The sequence below is a fragment of the Camelus dromedarius genome, chromosome 19, assembly GCF_036321535.1.
Source record: "Camelus dromedarius isolate mCamDro1 chromosome 19, mCamDro1.pat, whole genome shotgun sequence".
Classification (NCBI taxonomy): Eukaryota; Metazoa; Chordata; class Mammalia; order Artiodactyla; family Camelidae; genus Camelus; species Camelus dromedarius.
Window position 1 is genome coordinate 19,443,065 of NC_087454.1, and position 18,081 is coordinate 19,461,145.

Below are 18,081 nucleotides of genomic sequence, written 5' to 3' on the forward strand. Positions count from 1 at the left end.
GACTGTTTATCCAATGCTAATGTAACCTCTAAAAATGTGTTCTTTGTTATGGTATTAAAAAAAAGCTCCTGTCTGGTTTCCCGTAACACTTAACAAAACCTGGTCTAATGAACAAAGTTTATATGTAATTTTAGAGTAAACAAATACAAAATGGCTTATATTGGCTCAAGCCAAAAAATTGGTTCTCAGAACTAAATTTACAAATCTTTCTCAATGTAGGGCTTTTTTGCCTCCTCGGCATTGCTTTCCCATGTATGTTGTGGTGTATATGTCAGTTGCATAAACAACAACAGGCTCAAAACAAACATTGGCTATGTTGGGGCTTCTAGCTTCTACACAACATGATTGTTTTGTTGCTTTAAAACAAAATAAAAATGGGGGATATGTAGGCCCCCCACTGTGGGGACAAAGGAACAAGCCTTGGGCTGGAATGGTAAACAAGTTATAAAAAGCTGCAGCCTCAGAGGTGAGAAGGCTGGTTAGCCAAAGACCAGTAAGATCCCCAGAGGGGGGCAACCTAAGACAGGCACAGCCGCCCGAGTCCAAGAAAAATATTGTTAAGCAGCTGTTTCTCATACATTCCGCCCTGATAAGCTGTAAAGCTCGCTGGTGCCAACACGAACCAAAACATAAAGGGTCTTCTGACCTTGAGCTAGACACTGCCTGTTAACCATTTCCCTTGTCATTCTTCTTTGCTATATAAGACTGCGCAACTTAATAAAGCTTCAGAGTTGCCATCAGCTCTCTCCACATACAGTGTCTATGTGTACGTGGTATCGCAACACCAACAAAGTGGAGAGTATGCACCCTGGATGTATGGAGAATGTCACTTCATCTCTGTGCTCTTTTTCTCCCAAACACTTTGCTCCAGTCACTCAAGTCAAGTGGGAGACAGTCTACAACATCCCTGAGCAGTCCTCTCCACAATATACAGGTCATTGAAAATCAGGGAAGTCTGAGGGGCTGTCACAGCCACAGAGTCTGAAGGAGACAGGACTGGGACTTGATATAATGTGTCTTTGATAGGATCCTGGAACAGAAAAAAAAAAAAAGAAAAACTATTGAAATCCAAATAAATTTTAGAGTTTACTAATAACATACCAATGTTTCTTAATTAGCTGTGATAATTTGTGATGGTGAGGTTTCCTCAGGGGAAACTGAGTGTGGGATATACAGGAACTCTCTACTAACTTTGCAATTTGTTTGTAAATCTCAAATTAATCTCAAAAAATTTTTATTAATTAAAAACTATCCCTTAGAAATGGACTGTGAGTGGAAGAAATAATACAGACTTTGAGTTTTCCAGGGTGTTTTCATCAAGGGCGAAGAGTGTGTTGTGGAGAGAAGAGATGGGAACCTCAGACACAGGGCTCTCCTTTCCTCCACTCCCTGCCCCACTCCCAACCTGACCCTCCACTTTTGTTATTTTATACACACTTCTGGAATATAATCTGGACCTAATGACTTGCGCGTAACAAATAGATTAGGGGAAGTGTTGGGATGTATGTTTTAGAATCACTGGGGTAGAGACATGAGGGACCTGGTGTCAGTTGTCTCAAGCTGGCTGTCCAGGCCAGGCTGGGGCAGCAGAGATTTCCCATGGAGCCCAATGGCAATGACCCTGCGTTCCTTTCCTGAGGAGCTTCTCCTCTAGATCTCAGCCCCCACACCCCATGCCATCAGACAGGAGGAGGAGGAGGAAGAGACACCAGCAGTGATTCTCATCCTGGCTGGAATGTCGAGGGAACTGTCTGTAAAAAGGACAGGAAGGAAATGAAGAAGGTAAGATCCCCAAATCTAACACCTGGTGACCCACAGACTCCCCTAGGTCAGACCCCGTGTAGTAGAAAGATGAGGAGGGTAACAGTCTCCAGTCTCCCTGTGCTGCCCCCTGGGGCCCAGCTCTCTCTTCTCCATCTACAATAATGCCCCAGGAGCCCACAGGGGTGACACTGTGAATAGATTTCTGCTCATCTCCAGAGCAGAACACCATGGCCACACACCCCGGGAAGTCTTGTTCTCTCCATATGTATTAACTCAGCGTGTGCAGCAGAAACACAAATAACAGTGGTCTAACAGGATGGAAGTTTGTCTGTTTCTCCATGACAGGGAGGCAGGCAGTTCCAGGGCAGCTCGGGTGCCTCTGCACCACGGGGTTGTCCAGGCATCCAGGATCCTATGACCTTCCCTCTCTACTGTCCCTGGGATCTTACCCTTGTTGGCATGACCCCAGGTAGCTAAGACCAAGTCCATGTTCCGTGAGCAACCAGAGAATGCATAGACTGAAGAAAAGTTTGTTCCCTTAAAGCTGGACATTTAAAACGTCACATCTGCTTCATTATATTGGCCAGAACTTAATCAGAGTGACACAACTGGCCTCAGGAGAGACTGGAGAATGAATGTAATTTTTAATCTGGGAGACAGAGCCCAGGAAAAAACTCCACTAGAGTGGGAGAGAGATGACTTTTGCTATACATACATTTTTAAAAATCAGAAGTGCAGAATTGTTATTAAAATTATCTTGACCTGAACCATAATTATATTTTAAAAATGGCATAATCTCAGAATATATTGTTAATTGTTAACAAAGGTTCAGAGAGAATGTGTGGTAAATACAGCAGATACAATGGAATCTCTATACCACTGTTGAGACTGGTAACAGTCACCTTGTCCTCAGAGGAAATTTGGAAGAATTATGAATAGGATGAAGCCAGAAATGTAATTTTCACTGTTTATCCTTTACGTCATAGGAATTTTTTCAACCTTGCACATGTATTAATCCATTGAAATGAACGTTGAAGGACGAAACAAAACCCCACACTCATTTAGTAATTGTTTTATCCTGGATGTCGGGCTCTCTGCTGGGCCTCAGTGAGTGAAACACCAAGAGTTCGCACTGGGGTGGAAGAGCCTGAATTACTTGCAGCAATTGAAGAGAACGCGCTGCATCTTCCCAAAGCAGTGTCTCCCCAAACAGCCAAGTTGGGGAGGTTTTAAGCTAAGGGCACAACTGAAGGGGCTTACGCAGAGGAAAATTCAGTATAGAATTGGGGCAAATGGCAACAAAGTCCAAGTTTAAGTAGATGGTGGTCTCTGGGTTCATAAAGGTCAGCAGCATCATCCCCAAGGTTCCAGGTCACGTGGAGGTTGAGCGCCCGCTGGGGCTTGAAGTTCTGCAAAACCCTCAAGAAAGTGCTTCAGGCCCATTTTACCATTGACATAGATCTGGGGTCTTTATTATCCGGGTTATTATGTAAGCTGTTGTTACTTCTCTTCCCTGGGATCAGTCACTCCTTTTTCTGTTCCCTTAACTTCATTATCAGGGCAAGCATGTGACCAGGCTTAGATCATAAAATGGCTCAGGTCTCAAACAGCTTCTCTTATGTGAAAAGGCTGTACCTGACTCATCTCCTCTGGAGACCCCCTGCTCTGCCTGCTTACAACACCAGCAAAGTAAAATCACCAAAGGGACTCTGTGGGATCTTGTATGACAGCAAGATGGAAGGAATAGTGGGAGCCCAGGATCTGCTGACAGGATGACAAATAAAGAAAAATATAGTTCATTTTAGTGATAGATCTTTCCCAAGATGTAGGAGACCTGAAAATTCAGAGGGAAATATTCAGAGAGGACCCTCTCTCAGGTTCACACAGAACCGGAGAGAAACCTTCCAACGGAAACTTTGATGCTTGTATCCAGGACGGTGCTCTGTGAACACAGCTCAGTCCTGCAGGTCATCTTGTCCAACGTGGACCCGCAGTGACAGTGAGTGTTCAGTGATGTGCGGCCCGTGTATGAACACGTCCAGGGCAGAGGCCGCACTGCCTGGTGTTCCTGCTCTCTCTGACCTGGGACATCCCTGTGCAGACAGACTCTGAGGTGGTGCCCAACCATCCCTGCCCCCTGGGAGTCACACGTTGTGGAATCTCCCCCTCAGGAGTGTGGGACCTGGGACTTGCTTCTAACCAATATAATGTGACAACGGAGACATCACCCCTGTGATCAGACCCTAGAAGAGCATGACCACATCCTGGTAGCTGACCGCTACTGTCCACACTGCCCACAAGCTCTGGTGCAGCCAGCAGCTGCGCTGGGAAGGCCCACGTGGCAAGGAGCTGAGGTAGTGCCCGACCCACAGCCAGCAAGAGACTGAGGTCACCAGTCTGACAGCCCACAGGGCCACTCAGGCCTCTTCCCTAAGGCAGCCCTTCCCTTTCTTGAGGACACACACCCCACTTTCCCTTTACCAGCACACATGTCCGGCTCTGTCTCTATCCGAGTTGTTCTCTTCTCCCTCCATCCAGGAGCCCAGCAGGGAGCAGCAGGCAGGGAGGGAGGACGTGCTGGGAGCAGGGCTGTGGTGTCACCTTGGAGCAGATGGTACCAGGAAGTCAGTGTAAAGGAGAGAAGTCAGGGCAGCAGGGATGGGAAGGAGAGGAGTGACCACCCCTGTGACTCTCAGGGGCACATGGGGCTGTGCTTTCGGGCTGTGAGATAACACAGTGATGAGTAAACTCTGCGTGGTCCCTGCTAGTCTCTCCTTCAGCATCTGGATCGTCCAGCTCACAGCCTGGATCCAAACACCACTGATGCCCCACAGCCCAGATCCAAACACCGCTGATGCCCCACAGCCCGGTGTGACCCTCCCTTCCCACCACCTCCAGCAGACACACCCCATCAGCCAATGCGGGGCCAACTCTCCTGTCACCTCACACTCCAAGGACTCACCTGTAGGGGTGTGAGAAACACAGCAGACTCCTGGCCAGTCTCAGAGCCTGGAGGGGAAGGGAAGCCATCAGAGCCCCCAGAGGAGGGGACCGTCAGTGAGGCAGGTGAATAGTCCAGGGAGTCAGCATAACAGAGCGAGGACACACTTGGGCTCAGTGTTCACACTATTTCCTTAGAGTCATGGCTCAGCCAACTGAGAGTCAGTCAGGCTCTCAGAGGCCTCAGTTTCCTTGTCTGTAAAATGGAGTTACTAGCTGTCCCTATCTAGAGGGCTCTAATGAGATACAAATGATATATTTCCTGTAAATCCATTAAAACAATATCTGACACAAAGACAAACACCATATGATATCATTTATCTGTGGAATCTAAAAAAAGATACAAATGAATTTATTTACAAGACAGAAACCGACTCACTGGCATACAAAACAAATTTTTGAGTATCAAGGTGAAAGGGGAGGAGGAAGAAATTAGGAGTTTGGGCTTAGCAGATACAAACTACTCGATATAAAATAGGTCAACAGCAAGGTCTTGCTGCATAGCCCAGGGAACGACAGTCAACATCCTGTAATAACCGATAATGACCAAGGACACATACATGCACAACTGAATCACCCTGCTGTCCACCAGAAAGGAACACAACATTGTAAACCAACTATTATTTTTAAAAAAATAAAAACAACAATGTCTGCCAGTGTTATTAAGGCAGAAGGACCCACACATGTTCAAGTTCACTCACCTCCACACATACACACACCTCCTCACACAAACAACACACATTTGTGGACCCATTTGCTCCGCACACACACTCACACACAGTGCACTCTCCCTCAGATTTGTCAGTTCAGTGTGGGGCCCGGCTTACTGCCTCATTACCTTTCAAACAAGATCAAGATGATGCAGGAGGAGGACCTGAGAATGTTTGTCCCACTCGATCCCTAGGCATCTGGTACCTTCCGGGCCTCACGGGGCCCTGCTCCTGGAGCCCTCAGAGCGGGGCCGGGGACCTGACCTTAGATCAGCGTCCTGGAGGCCAGAGGCCGCCACGCGCCTGCCCTCACCTGGGATTGGGCTCTGCGAGTCCAGCAGCTCCCAGGCCTTTCCTGTTAACAGTTTATCTGTGAGCAGAGTCATTGAGAAACAGAAAGGACAGGCACAGGGAGGAACAGAATAGCAGAAGTCATGTGACTTCCTCATGCTCACTCTTCGCCTTGTTTGGACCTGGCTGATGTCACCAAAGCAAACTTGGGTCCGCTTGTCATCCCACAGTAACGCTAATTGTACTGACATAGGGTTGTGGTGAAGGAAAGTGTGGCATTTACCGTGTTGTAAGGGGACAATACAAGGGGACAGGTGGCCTGTGCTCAAAAACCCTGAACTTCCCGAAGAGTTAAGGGCAGGTGAGCGAGGGGGTCCCAGGCTATGTGATCCGCTGGTACACAATTCTCAGATTGATGGTGAGGTAACAAGGCAGGGTCACAGGGGTTAATGTCATCAATCCTTAGGGTCCAGTAGGTCTCATGGTCATCAAGGAGTTACTTTCTTCACCTAGGGGTGGTTTGGCACCTGTAAGACTCAGGAAATCTGCATCCGGTACTATTGTCTCGCTCTGGGCACCTCAGGGAGCAGTTGCAGTAGAGGACACGGGGAAGGGCTCTGTCCTGGGAAGGCCCCAGAGGGCCCTGCTCAGTTACACTGACTTGTCCACATGGGCATCCCCATTTGGAGACAAGGCTCGGAGGAGAGCAGGACTGTTCTTCTCCCGTTTCCTGATGAAGCCGAAGATTTGTGTGCTTTGGTGGCCGCCACTAGCTCTGCGGTGAGCTGCACAGGTGAGGGCAGCAGGAGTCAGGAGAACACAAGCTCCCTAAGCAGCTCCAAGGGCGCGAAGCTGAGGGGTCGAGGGTGCAGGAGGATTTTCTGAGTAACTGAGATCACTGGGCACTAGACAGACCTAGTCAGGAAAGGAGTAATTTCCTGATTGCCTGTGGGGAAAGGAAGCTTGAGTCTTTAGGTGGAGCAGTCTGGGTGGGATCCAACACAAGAGAGGAAAGTGAGGGCAGAGCAGTCTCCTGAGGGGCAGACAGAGGGCACCTTCCATCCACACAGCGGAGTCTCCTACATCCTTGCAGGGAGTGCCATCTCCCAGAACCCACTCCTCATCCTGCTGTCCCACTCTGCTCAACAGATGTCAGGAGGGTGGTCAGGGAGGGAGTCCAACAGGCTGGGAATGGGGGGAGTGTGTGCCCTGGCTGACTTGGTTTCGGGACTCATGATCAAAACAGGTCGACACCAACTACTGAACTGAACCCTTGTCCAAAGCTCTAGGGAGGAAAAGGGGAGATGGAATAGTGTCTATTTCAGCTCCTTAGCGGAAGGTTTAATGATAGAGAGCATACAATGGCGGTTTCTTTTTTGTCTCCTGAGTTCCCCCATCTCTCCCAGGCAGACCTCTCTGTGTGCAGCAGGATCTCAGGCAAAAGCCAGGATATTTCTCCCCCTCCCTTTCTTCTTCACCATGTGTTGAGTTCAAGATGAATCTTCTTAGTATTCATTCTCAGAGGGAAAAGGGCAGACAGGACTGAGTTGGAACTCACTCACATGTCTACACACAGCACGTGAGGAGACAGGAGAACAGCGGAGGGGAGGGAACAAGTTATATTGATCAAAGGTCTGGAGAAAGGAGACAAAACCATGTTTATTTATTTTCTCTTTCCCATACATACCTTTGAAATCGGTTTCCCTTCCAACCATCCAAGCAAGCACCACTCTTACTGTTCTCGCACATGACACGTTTTGGAGGGGCATAAGGCTCCCAGGACTGGTGGGGGTGCTGTTAACTGATGTGGTTTTTCAAGTTAGTTCCCAAGGCCATTCTTGGTGACACAGGAAGAAAATGAACATGTTATATTATTATATTAGGTAGTGGGATTGCGAGTGAATTTTTTTTCCAATAAAAAATTTATTTGCTGTCCTTTTTGTTGGTGTGTGATTTTGTGCAATCAGAAAAAAATGGGAGAAGGAAGAGTTGATCTTGGCTGCTGTGATGCAAAGAAAAAACAAAACCAAAAATAAAACAAGAATTTACATGGATTATCCAATGTATTCCACTCATAGCTCTGTGAAGGCAGTCAGGTACTATAATCGCAGCTTAACTGTCCTGTGTTAGGAATGACACTCAGAAGTGTCAAGCCCAGGATTACACGGCTCACAGAACCCAGGTCCCCAGAACCCCGGCCAGGGCTCCATCTACAATGGTCACTTCAGCATGGAGGGATCTCGGAGACCTGGTTCTTGGTCCCCTCACGTGTCACACTTCTCTCTACAACATCAAGAGGGAACGGCTGAAGCCTTTTAGTGATGGAGAACTCAGTTGCTACCAAGGAAGCGGATTCCTGTGTCAAGTCTAATTAAAAAGCAAAACAAACAAAGCCTTATGATGAGCCCAATTCTGTCTCTGTGATGCTTCCACAGAAACAACCAATTTTTCACCTCTATGGTCAAATAGAATTAGTTTAATTCTTCACATAACATCCTTCAAACATTTGAAGTGTATTCTATTAATAAGCAAGGTATATTGCATAAAGGTAAAGAAAAAAACTATTATCATGGGGAAGGTTGGTCCAAATACGTTTCAGCCCGCTAGAAACATAAAGTTCTGCCTATCAACACTTTGGGGAGGTGTGTTAATTTTTTAACTCAAATGGTATTCAGTTAGCACGTGATATCTGCCAGGCAGGGGGGTAAGCCTAAATTAGCAAGTCAAATATGCCCTGCGTCTTTAGACACTAAATAATCAAGTGGAAAGACAGGCATTTGGAGTCTCGGGCGAGGGCGCCCACACTAGTCGGGAGCAGCTCAGGACGTTCTCCCTGAGGAAGTGACATGGGAACTGAGCCCTGAGGATGAACAGCAGTTGACAGGGCAGGTGTGGTCTATATGGAGGGAAACCACTGATGAGAAGTCCTGTATGTATATTGGACAGTGTGGGGTGGTTTGTGGGACTGACCAGGTCCAGGGAGGCTGGAGGCAGCCGGACATGGTGCTGAAGGGTGCGGGCTCCACCTAGACAGCCTGGACCCAGCATCTCCTGTCCCACCCACTTAGCTGTGTGACCCCGGCAGGTGACTGACCCCAGTGCCCTTCACTTTCCTCATCTGTAAAATGGGTGAGGATTTAGAGACAAGGTGAGGACTGGCTGAGCTGAGACCTATGAGGTGCTCAGAACAGTGCCGGGCACACAGCTGATGCTCAACCCTGTTTGTTTGGTGGTGGGAGGGGAGCAAGGTGGGACAGAGAGGGGAGGCTGAGGAGAGAGGACAGGCCCTCAGAGCCCTCCTCACCTGGTGCTGGAAACAGAGCAGCACAGGTGAGCTTCCATTCTCAAAGAGATCCCTCCATCTGCAAGCGGAGAAGAGACTAGAGAGGATGAGAAGTATGTGTGGGGACCAGTGAGGATGCTCCTGGGGAGGCCCCGCACCAGTGGCCGAGATGACCCCTCTCCATCCCAAACCCTCCTTTTCCTGCCTCAGGTCCTGTTCACATTCTTCTCGGCATCCTCCTCCTGCCAGAGTCACGGTTGAGAAGGAAATGCTGAGCACACCGTGGACGGCGGTCACAGCAAGCGGGCCCACTGCGGGGGACCTCCTGGGAGAGGTGACCTGCGGGGTCTGCCTGGAGCACGCGCCGGACCCTGTGAGCCTCTTCTGTGGCCACAGCTCCTGCCAGGCCGGCGTCACCGGGTGCCGCGTCGCTTTCAGATCCACCGAGGAAGCCCTGTGCTGTCCCTTCTGCAAGCAGCCATTTCAAGAGGGGACCTCGGGCCCAACTGGATTCCGGCCAGTTTGGTCCCCAGCCTCCTAACACTGGAGCCCAGGGGTGAGACTCCAGCACAGGAAGTCTGGTTCTGTGAGCAGCACAGGAAAAGCATCTTTCTCATTTTCCAGGAGGAACAGCTATTCCTGTGTGTGGTTTGCAAAGATCTCACAGAGCACAAGTGCCTCTCAGGGCTGCAGGAGGAGGGAGACACTCGGCCTCACAATGTAAGTCACCCCGTCACTGTCTTGTCTGAACCAGGTGCAAACTCTGGGGTGGCTTGCTCTCCTACTGCCTCATTCACTAGTACAGACGAGTAAACTGCTGTGTTCTAGACACAGTTCTAAATGCACCAAGAGCTGCTCTTTCAAGCCTGGGTTCTACTCGTTAAAATTGCTGTGACTGCTCACTGTCTCTAAACGTCTCCAGCAGCAGAGGCATCGCAGCTTCTCCACCTGCAGACACAGCAGCCTCGGGGTTGCTTGAGATCTCGCAGCCCCTCCAGGTTCCCTTCCGGGTTTCTGGGTGTGAAGGAAACATGATTGGACACAGAGTTGTAAAACCAAAAATGCTCTTGATAAATAGGGCTTTTACTTCACGTGGGCTCTACTATTCAGACAAATAAAAACACTTTGTTATTTCTAGAGAAGTAAAACCTTGCGATAGTCATCACTATTTTTTGGCTGAAAGTGTCAGAAATTCAACTTAGCCTGGTCAACGGGGGTCACTATCTTCCTGAACAGATTAAAGAAAAGCAGGGGACCAGGAGTCTCAGGTACAAGTAGCACCAGGGGCTTGACTGCAACTAACAATCCCACCTCTTATTTCCTCTTTGCTCTTATTGACTCATTTTTCAGACCAGTGACCTGTACAAACTGTATCCTCAGCCATGTCTAGGGTCTTACCTCTCATCCTGCCAACAAAGAAAGACTGAGAGTTACTCTCCCTGGTCCTGAAGTAGAAAATCCAAGGAATGAATTTGAATCAGTGGCCTGCACCCTGGCTTAGCTGCACTGGGTACCGCTGAGGGGCTGCTGGAGCGTCAGCTAGCAGCAAGCTTTAGGGCTAGAAGCTGAGGTCAGATTCAAACCCTAGTGTCTCAGTGTATCGGGATGGACTCGGTTATGCTGCAGTAACAAACAACACCCCTCTGCCAGTGGCTTAAAGATAAAGATTTCTTTCCTTCCAGTGCTCCTTGTCTGTGGTGGGTGGTGAGAGGGGCTCTGCTCATTGGAGGCACAGGACAGCCTCCAGCTCAACACGGATACTGCTGTTCTGGAGGGGAGAGAGCGGTGGCTGCATCTGCAGTTAACCCCGTGCAGGAGGAATCCTGTCACCCCTGCTGACAACTCACTGCACAGTCCTAACCTGAACTCCCACCTGCTGCACATGCCACACTAGGACCAAAAAGTCAATCTCACTGTGAGTCTAGAAAGCGAAGAACCAACAAATGCCGAGAACACTCATGGTGACACCCCTCATAGTCTCATCAGTGGTGGCCGGAGGTGGGGGTGGAGCTGCTCAGGAGATGGACGGTCTCAAGTGACCCTCTGTGGAGCTGAATGGGTTCTCCCTGGAGGACTGAGGGCTCTGTCCTGCTTAGATGAAAGCAAACCATGTCTAACACATTCATTTTTTTTAAAAAAAGTGGGCAAAGGCTATTTTCTTAAAAAAAAAACTCTTAATCAGTGTTTACTTCTTTTTGGGGATCCCCATATTCAACCCTGCACAAATGGGCCCTAAGCTTTTCTTCTGACAATAAAACTCCATTTCTAACCTCCTGCTGCTTGGATCACCTGGAAAACCAAGGAGGTATTAACCGTGACTTGTACAGGCCCAATTTCCTCACAGTTTCTTCATGATCAGTCCCTGACTTCTCCTTCCTCTGCAACCATTTCTGCTTCCTCTGCAGCCCGTCTCCCAGCTCCGCAGAGACCCGGCCATGCCTGGACGCGGGTCGTGATTTCATCAGCGAATGTGACTATTCTCTGAGCAAGAGGCCATCAGTCCTGGAGTGAACAGGACAATGAGAGGGAGAGGGAGGTGTTCTTTCTCAGACATGTGGTTAGAGTTAGGTCATCAGGGAACATTCGCTGCAAAACTGTACTTAATGTTCCCCCAAACCCACTTTAATACACTCTGGTCTTATAGGACCCTTGTTCTGTTCCTAATCACTTCTTCATTTCACTCCCTCATTCCATTTCAGTCTCTCCTTCTCTATGAGTCCCCTTAGATCTCTATGGTTTCACTATCTAGTCAGTCATTAACCTGTCAGGGTAATCTGGATCTGTGGAAATACGGAAGTGTTGATTCATGACTGCATGAATATTGCATGTAGGGAAAGTGTATGCAGCACGTCGTTTCCATTTTCCATATAACTGATGATCATAGACTTCTGTATTCTTTTTTAATTATTTTATTTTCATTGAAGTATAGTTGATTTACTGTATTATACTAAGTTCAGGTGTACAGCATAGTGATTCAGTGTTTTTACGGATTATAATCCATTAAAATTTACCACAAGGCAATGGCTATGATTCCCCTCTATAGAATGTATCCTTGTTGCTCAGCTATTTTATGTTAAATAGTTTGTATCTCTTAATCACATCTTCCAATCATGCCCCTCCCCACTTCCCTCTTTCCACTGGTAACCACTAGTTTGTTTTCTATATTAGTGAATCTGTTTCTGTTTTACTTTACACATTTGTTTATATTATTTTTTAGATTCCATGTATAACTGATATCATACAGTATTTATCTTTCTCTGTCTGATTTATTTCATGAAGCATAATATTCTCTAGGTCCATCCACAATGCTGGCAGTATCAGAATTTCATTCCTTTTTATGGCTGAGTAATATTCCATTGCATATATAATATATGTGTGTATGTATATACATATATATAGACACACCATATTTTGTTTATATATTTTCTGTTGATGGATATTTGGGGTTTTCCATATCTTGATTAGTATAAATAGCACTGCTATGAACATTGGGGTGCATGCATCATTTCAAATTAGTGTTTTCACTTTTTTCTGGCTATATATCCAGGACAGGAGTTGCTGGCGCCTTATGTTAGCTCTGTTTCTAGTTATCTGAGGAAACTCCATACTGTTCTCCCTGGTGGCTGCACCAATTTATATTCTCACCAGCAGTGTACAGTGGTTCCCATTTCTGCACACCCTCTCCAGCATTTATTATTTATATGCTTTTTGATGATGGCCATTTTAACGACTATGAGGTGATACGTTGTTGCAGTTTTGATTTGCATTTCTCTCATAATTAGCAATGTTGAGCACCTTTTCACATGCTCTTTAGCCACCATATGTCTTTTTTTGAAAAATGTATATTCTGGTCTTCTGCCTACTTTTTGATTGGGTTATTTTGGCTTTTTTGATATTGAGTTGTAAGAGCTGTTGATATAGTTCTGATATTAACCCATTGTCAGTCATATCATTTGCCAATATTTTCTCCCATTCAGTGGGTTTTCTTTTCATTGGGTTGATGGTTTCCTTTGCTGTGAAAAAGCTTTGAAGTTTACTTCAGTCCCATTTGTTTTTGTTTATTTTGGGCTTTATTTCTTTTGCCTTAGGATACTAATGAAAAAAATATATTGCTACCATTCATGTTAAAGAGTGTTCTGCTTAGGTTCTGAGCAGCTTTGTGTTTTCAGGTCCTGCCCTTAGGTCTGTAATTCATTTTGCGTTTATTTTTGTATATGTAAGGAAATGTTCTAATCTCATTCTTTTACATGTATGTGTCCAGTTTTCCCAGGACCACTTATAGAAAAGACTGTCTTGTCTCCATTGTACATTCTTACTTCCTTTGTTGTAGATTAATTGACCATAGGTGCATTGGTCTCTTTCTGGGCTCTGTATTTCCCTCCCTTGATCCATGTGTCTGTTTTGGTGCCAGAACCATGCTGCTTTGATTACCTTAGCTTTGTAGTATATTCTGAAGTCAGGGAAAAGGATACCTCTAGCTTTCTTCCTTTTTTCTCATGATTGCTTGGCCATTCTGGAGTCTTTTGAATTTTAGGATTATTTGCTTTAGTTCTGTGAAAAATGTCCTGGGTGTTTTCATAGGGATTGCATTAAATGTGTAGATTGCCCTGGGTAGGATGAACATTTTAACAACAGGAATTCTTCCAATCCAAGAACATGGGATATCTTTCTATTTCTTTGTATTATTTTCAAATTTCATTGTCAGACTCACCAAGATATACCTTGGACCAAGGATTTTTTATAATAACAGGTCTGTATCACAAGAGAAAGGTAATAAATGTATAAAAACCTAATTACAGATCCTAAAATAGATGGGGTATGAAGTAACAGAACTGATAAAGAAATATATTGCTCTCTATTATATTTATATATTAATGAACTTTACAGATCAATTATATTTCTAGATCAGTTGTCCTATCTCATAATAAGAACAAGTAAATAAAAAATAGCTAAGGTCATAGAAGACTTAAACCAGAGAAAGAGCCCACTTGACCTCACTGCCATGTACTGAGTATCACAACTAACCAGGATAGAATAGACTTTCTTTTCCATGTTCACCTAGAACAGTCACAGAAATAGACTATATTCTGGGTCTAAACAAGTCTCAAAAAGTTGAAAGGGACTGGAATTATACAGTTTATTCTCTGACCACAATTATATGAAATCAGAAATGCGTATCATGAAGATACCTGGGAAATCCCTAAACATTTAGAAATTAACCAACACACTTCAAACCCATGGATAATCATGGCTTTAAGAAGAGATCAGAAGAAAAATGGAATTCGTTTTAACTCTAAGAAAATGAAGTCACAATTTGTGAGTTGCTTCAAAAACAGTGTTAGAGAGGCCTCTCGGCAGACAGACCGCTCCGCATGGAAGGAACGGCTGCGCTTCAACATGCTTCCTGACCACGCGCGTGCTGCTTCGGGCCCTGGCCCCGGCTGCACGTGCTGGGCATCCCAGTGGCCGGAGCCTCCACAGCAGCGCGGTCGCAGCCACCTACAAATATGTGAACATGCGGGTGCCCTCGATGGACATGAAGTCGGTGACCGACCGGGCAGCTCCGACCCTGCTGTGGACCGAGATCATCCGAGGCCTGGGCGTGACCCTGAGCTACCTGTTCCGGGAGCCAGCCACCATCAGCTACCCATTTGAGAAGGGCCCGCTGAGCCCCCGCTTCGGTGTGGAGCACGCACTGCGCCGCCACCCGGCGCGGGAGGAGCGCCGCATCCCCCGCGAGCTTTGCGAGGCTGTCTGCCCCGCCCAGGCCATCACCATCGAGGCTGAGCTACCCGCCGACGGCAGCCACCGGACCAGGCGCTACAACATCGACACGACCAAGTGCAACTTTGCGGCTTCTGCCAGGAGGCCTGCCCCCTGGACGCCATCACAGAGGGCCCCAACTTCGAGTTCTCCACGGAGACGCACGAGGAACTACTGTACAACAAGGACAAGCTGCTCAACAACGGGGACAAGCGGGAGGCCGAGATCGCTGCCAGGCTGACTACCTTTACCGCTGACTACCCAGCAGACCCGTGGACCCTCCTGCCCAATAAAGAAGCTCCCCACCCCCCACTCCCCCAAAAAAACAGTGTTAGAGAGAAATGTATCATTTTAAACGGATAAGAGACTCTGATAAACAAAGTAAGCAAATATATTTGATAACTGATATGAATTGACCCAAATTTCTTTAAAGACACCATTTACTGAACTGAATTCAAAAGATATAGGAAACATAAATAATCCCCTATGAACTAAGTAAACTAAATTCATAATTTAAAACGTATTCCAAAAAAACTTCCAGGCTCAGCTGGCTTCCCTGGTGAATTCTTCCCAACATTTAAGTGTTCACAGCACTCCTACACAAACTCTTAGAGAAAATACAGGAAAAGAAACACTTTCCAAACTGTTTTATACTTTATCACTGATACCAAAACCAGACAAAGATGTCAAAAGGTAACTTCAGACCAGTGACGGTCATAAATCCTTAACAAAGCATCAGCAAATTGAATCCAACTCATTATGACCAAGTAAGTTTCATGTCAGGAGGCAGGTTTGGATAATATATACAGACATCAGTGCAGGTGTCACAGTAATAGAATAAAAAACAGTAAATGTAGGGTCATCTCCATGCAGAAAAATCATTTTAAAAATTCAACAGCCATTCACAATAAAACTCTCAGCAAACTAGGAATAAAAGGCCACTTCCCTCATTTGGTAAAGGGCATCTGGGAAAGACCACCAGCTGATACCACACTTTATAGTGAAAAACTGAACATTTTCTACTTGAGGCAAGGAACAAGGCAAAGATGTCAACAGTCACCATTGCTATTACACATCGCACTGGAGCTCATAGCCAGAGCATTAATACAAGGAGAAGAAATAAAAGGGATATAGTTTATAAAAAGGAAGTTAAGTGCATTAAATTTGCAGCTGACAAGATCATGGACATAAATTCCTCAGGCAAGGAAATATTCTAGAAGTAATACTTGAATTTAGGAAGACTGCAGTGTATAAGGTCAATTGGGTTTCTCTGTATCAGTGACATACAATTAGGAAAACAAAAAATTTAAATTCAACTTGTAATAGCATCAGAAGAAAATATTTAGCTTTCAACTAAAAGAACGGGTGCCAGATTTGTACAGTTAAATCTACTTAGTTTTCTTTAGCATTTCAGTCTCTTTGGTAAAGTGTTCCTTCTGTTCATTCACTTTATTCCCGAGCTCATTATAGTGCCTGTCTGAGTTTTCTTGTAGTTTGTTGAGTTTCTTCATGACAGCGATTTTGAATTCTCTATTGGTCAGATGGCAATATTCCACGGCTGTATGTTTGATTTCTGGAGAACTGTCATTTATTCTTTGTGATACAGTGTTACTGTGGTTCTTCACCTTGCCTGATGTGTCACTCCTCGGCCAACACATCAGAAATAGCATTTTTTGCTTGATTCTAACCATTCAGAAGATGAGCAAGCAGAGGCCATTCTTCTGTGGTCCAGTGGGTGCCATTATAGGACTTGAGCGGCCTCTGATTCTGTTTGAGAGTTGGCACTTTCCATCCTCTGTCACCTCTGTCAGGGGCGGCCCCCTGCCCTTATTGCTTCTTGTGCCGCCAGGGTCCTTGATGTCTTGTTGCTCCCAGTGCCGCTGGCATCGCTGCCTGATGAACCGGGATAGTGGGATCTTCTCTAGTGTCCCGGATCCCCTGAGTCACAGGGGCCAGGGATGAACACGGCAACCTGGAGTGGTCCCGGCACCTCTACCACATCCTGTGTTGTAAGGTTCTCTGGCTCCTCTGCTGTAAGTGGAGCAGGGGCAGCTGGGGAATCAACGTCATGGGTATCTCAGTGGCCCAGGACCACCTTTTGCTGCTGCCTAGGTACCTGGGGCCCTGGGCACTGCTGTGGCTGGAAGGCTGGATTCCTGTGATCACCTCCCTGCTACGCTGGGTGTCCTGGGGTTTCCAGCTCAATGGCCACAGCTGGGGACCAGGATCGCAGGCTCTGTCTCTGCTGTTCCCAGGGTTCTGCCTCCTCCGTGGGTTCCAGACCACCCACCTCTACACGTCCATTGTGTGGAATTCCCCGGAGTCCTGGTGTGGTGGGCAGAGTCACCTTTGTTGTGCTGTGTTTGTTCACTGGTTGTGGATGGAAAGAGAGAGACTAAGGCAGCTTTTCCCTCCTTCGTGAGGCTGATGTGTCTCCTCCAGGTCCCAGTCTTATGTCCAGAATCTCACGATTCTGCGCAGTGGGAGGTGGGGGTCAGCTGCAGCCTGTGGGGCCTTGGGGAGCTCCCCTGACCCTGACCCTAACCCTAACCCTGCATCAGCCTCAGTGTCAGAAATTAGCTTTGTGTCCAAGACTGCAGACCTTTAGTTTCAGGGTTTGCAGATGGCTGGAGACAGGCCTGAGGTTCCCAGACAGCAGGTCGCTGTCTGTTAGGTCCGTGAAGGGGGAGAAGAGGCAGGAGGCTGAGTTGCTGCTCTCTCAGGATGGGAGAGGGGGAGGGCATCAAGGCTTCAAAGGGTGTGTGGCGCCTCAATGGGAGTGTTCACGGTTTGCATTCTTGGGTACCCTGTTTGGACCCTAGGTCCTGCAGGTCTTCAGAAGCGAAAGGTGGTCTTTGTGTTCTCAGGGAAATGTTCAGGGGACACCGCGGCCCAGACCCCTGGCTGATCTCCTTGTAACCACTGTGGTCTCCAGGCTCTTCCTGACATCCTGTCCTCTGCTCTCCAGGTGGGCACCAGCAGTGCAGCTTGATTCCTTGGCCCTGAGGGCAGTCATTTTGGCAGAGCGTTCTTTACTGTCTTAGCTCATATAAAGACGATGTCCAGTAGCCTGGGGCTGTGCGCTGAGGACGGGTCCTTTCTTCCTTGACTCTCCCTGCAGCCAGCATCCTGCATCTGTGGGGGATGTGGGTACTGTGGATGTAAGGGTTATTTCTCTGGACCAAGAGGAATTCCTTATCACCTCCCCTCTCTCCTTTTTCCTTTTCCCTTTCTTCCATGTGTATTTCTGAGTTGTATAATATGAGTCAC

The 18,081-nt window shown here is 47.0% G+C and overlaps 1 long non-coding RNA gene and 1 pseudogene across 1 annotated transcript; one reads left to right on the forward strand and one right to left on the reverse strand.

Annotated features, from left to right (window-relative positions):
* Positions 1-2,413: 2,413 nt before the first annotated feature.
* On the reverse strand, positions 2,414-5,845 carry LOC116147766 (uncharacterized). Its single transcript, XR_004131387.2, has 3 exons — positions 5,603-5,845; positions 4,727-4,773; positions 2,414-4,365 (listed from the first exon to the last, which is right to left on the reverse strand). It is a non-coding gene; the product is annotated as an uncharacterized LOC116147766 (long non-coding RNA).
* A 3,045-nt stretch (positions 5,846-8,890) lies between these two features.
* Positions 8,891-15,068, forward strand: LOC116147841 (NADH dehydrogenase [ubiquinone] iron-sulfur protein 8, mitochondrial-like; annotated as a pseudogene).
* Positions 15,069-18,081: the final 3,013 nt, after the last annotated feature.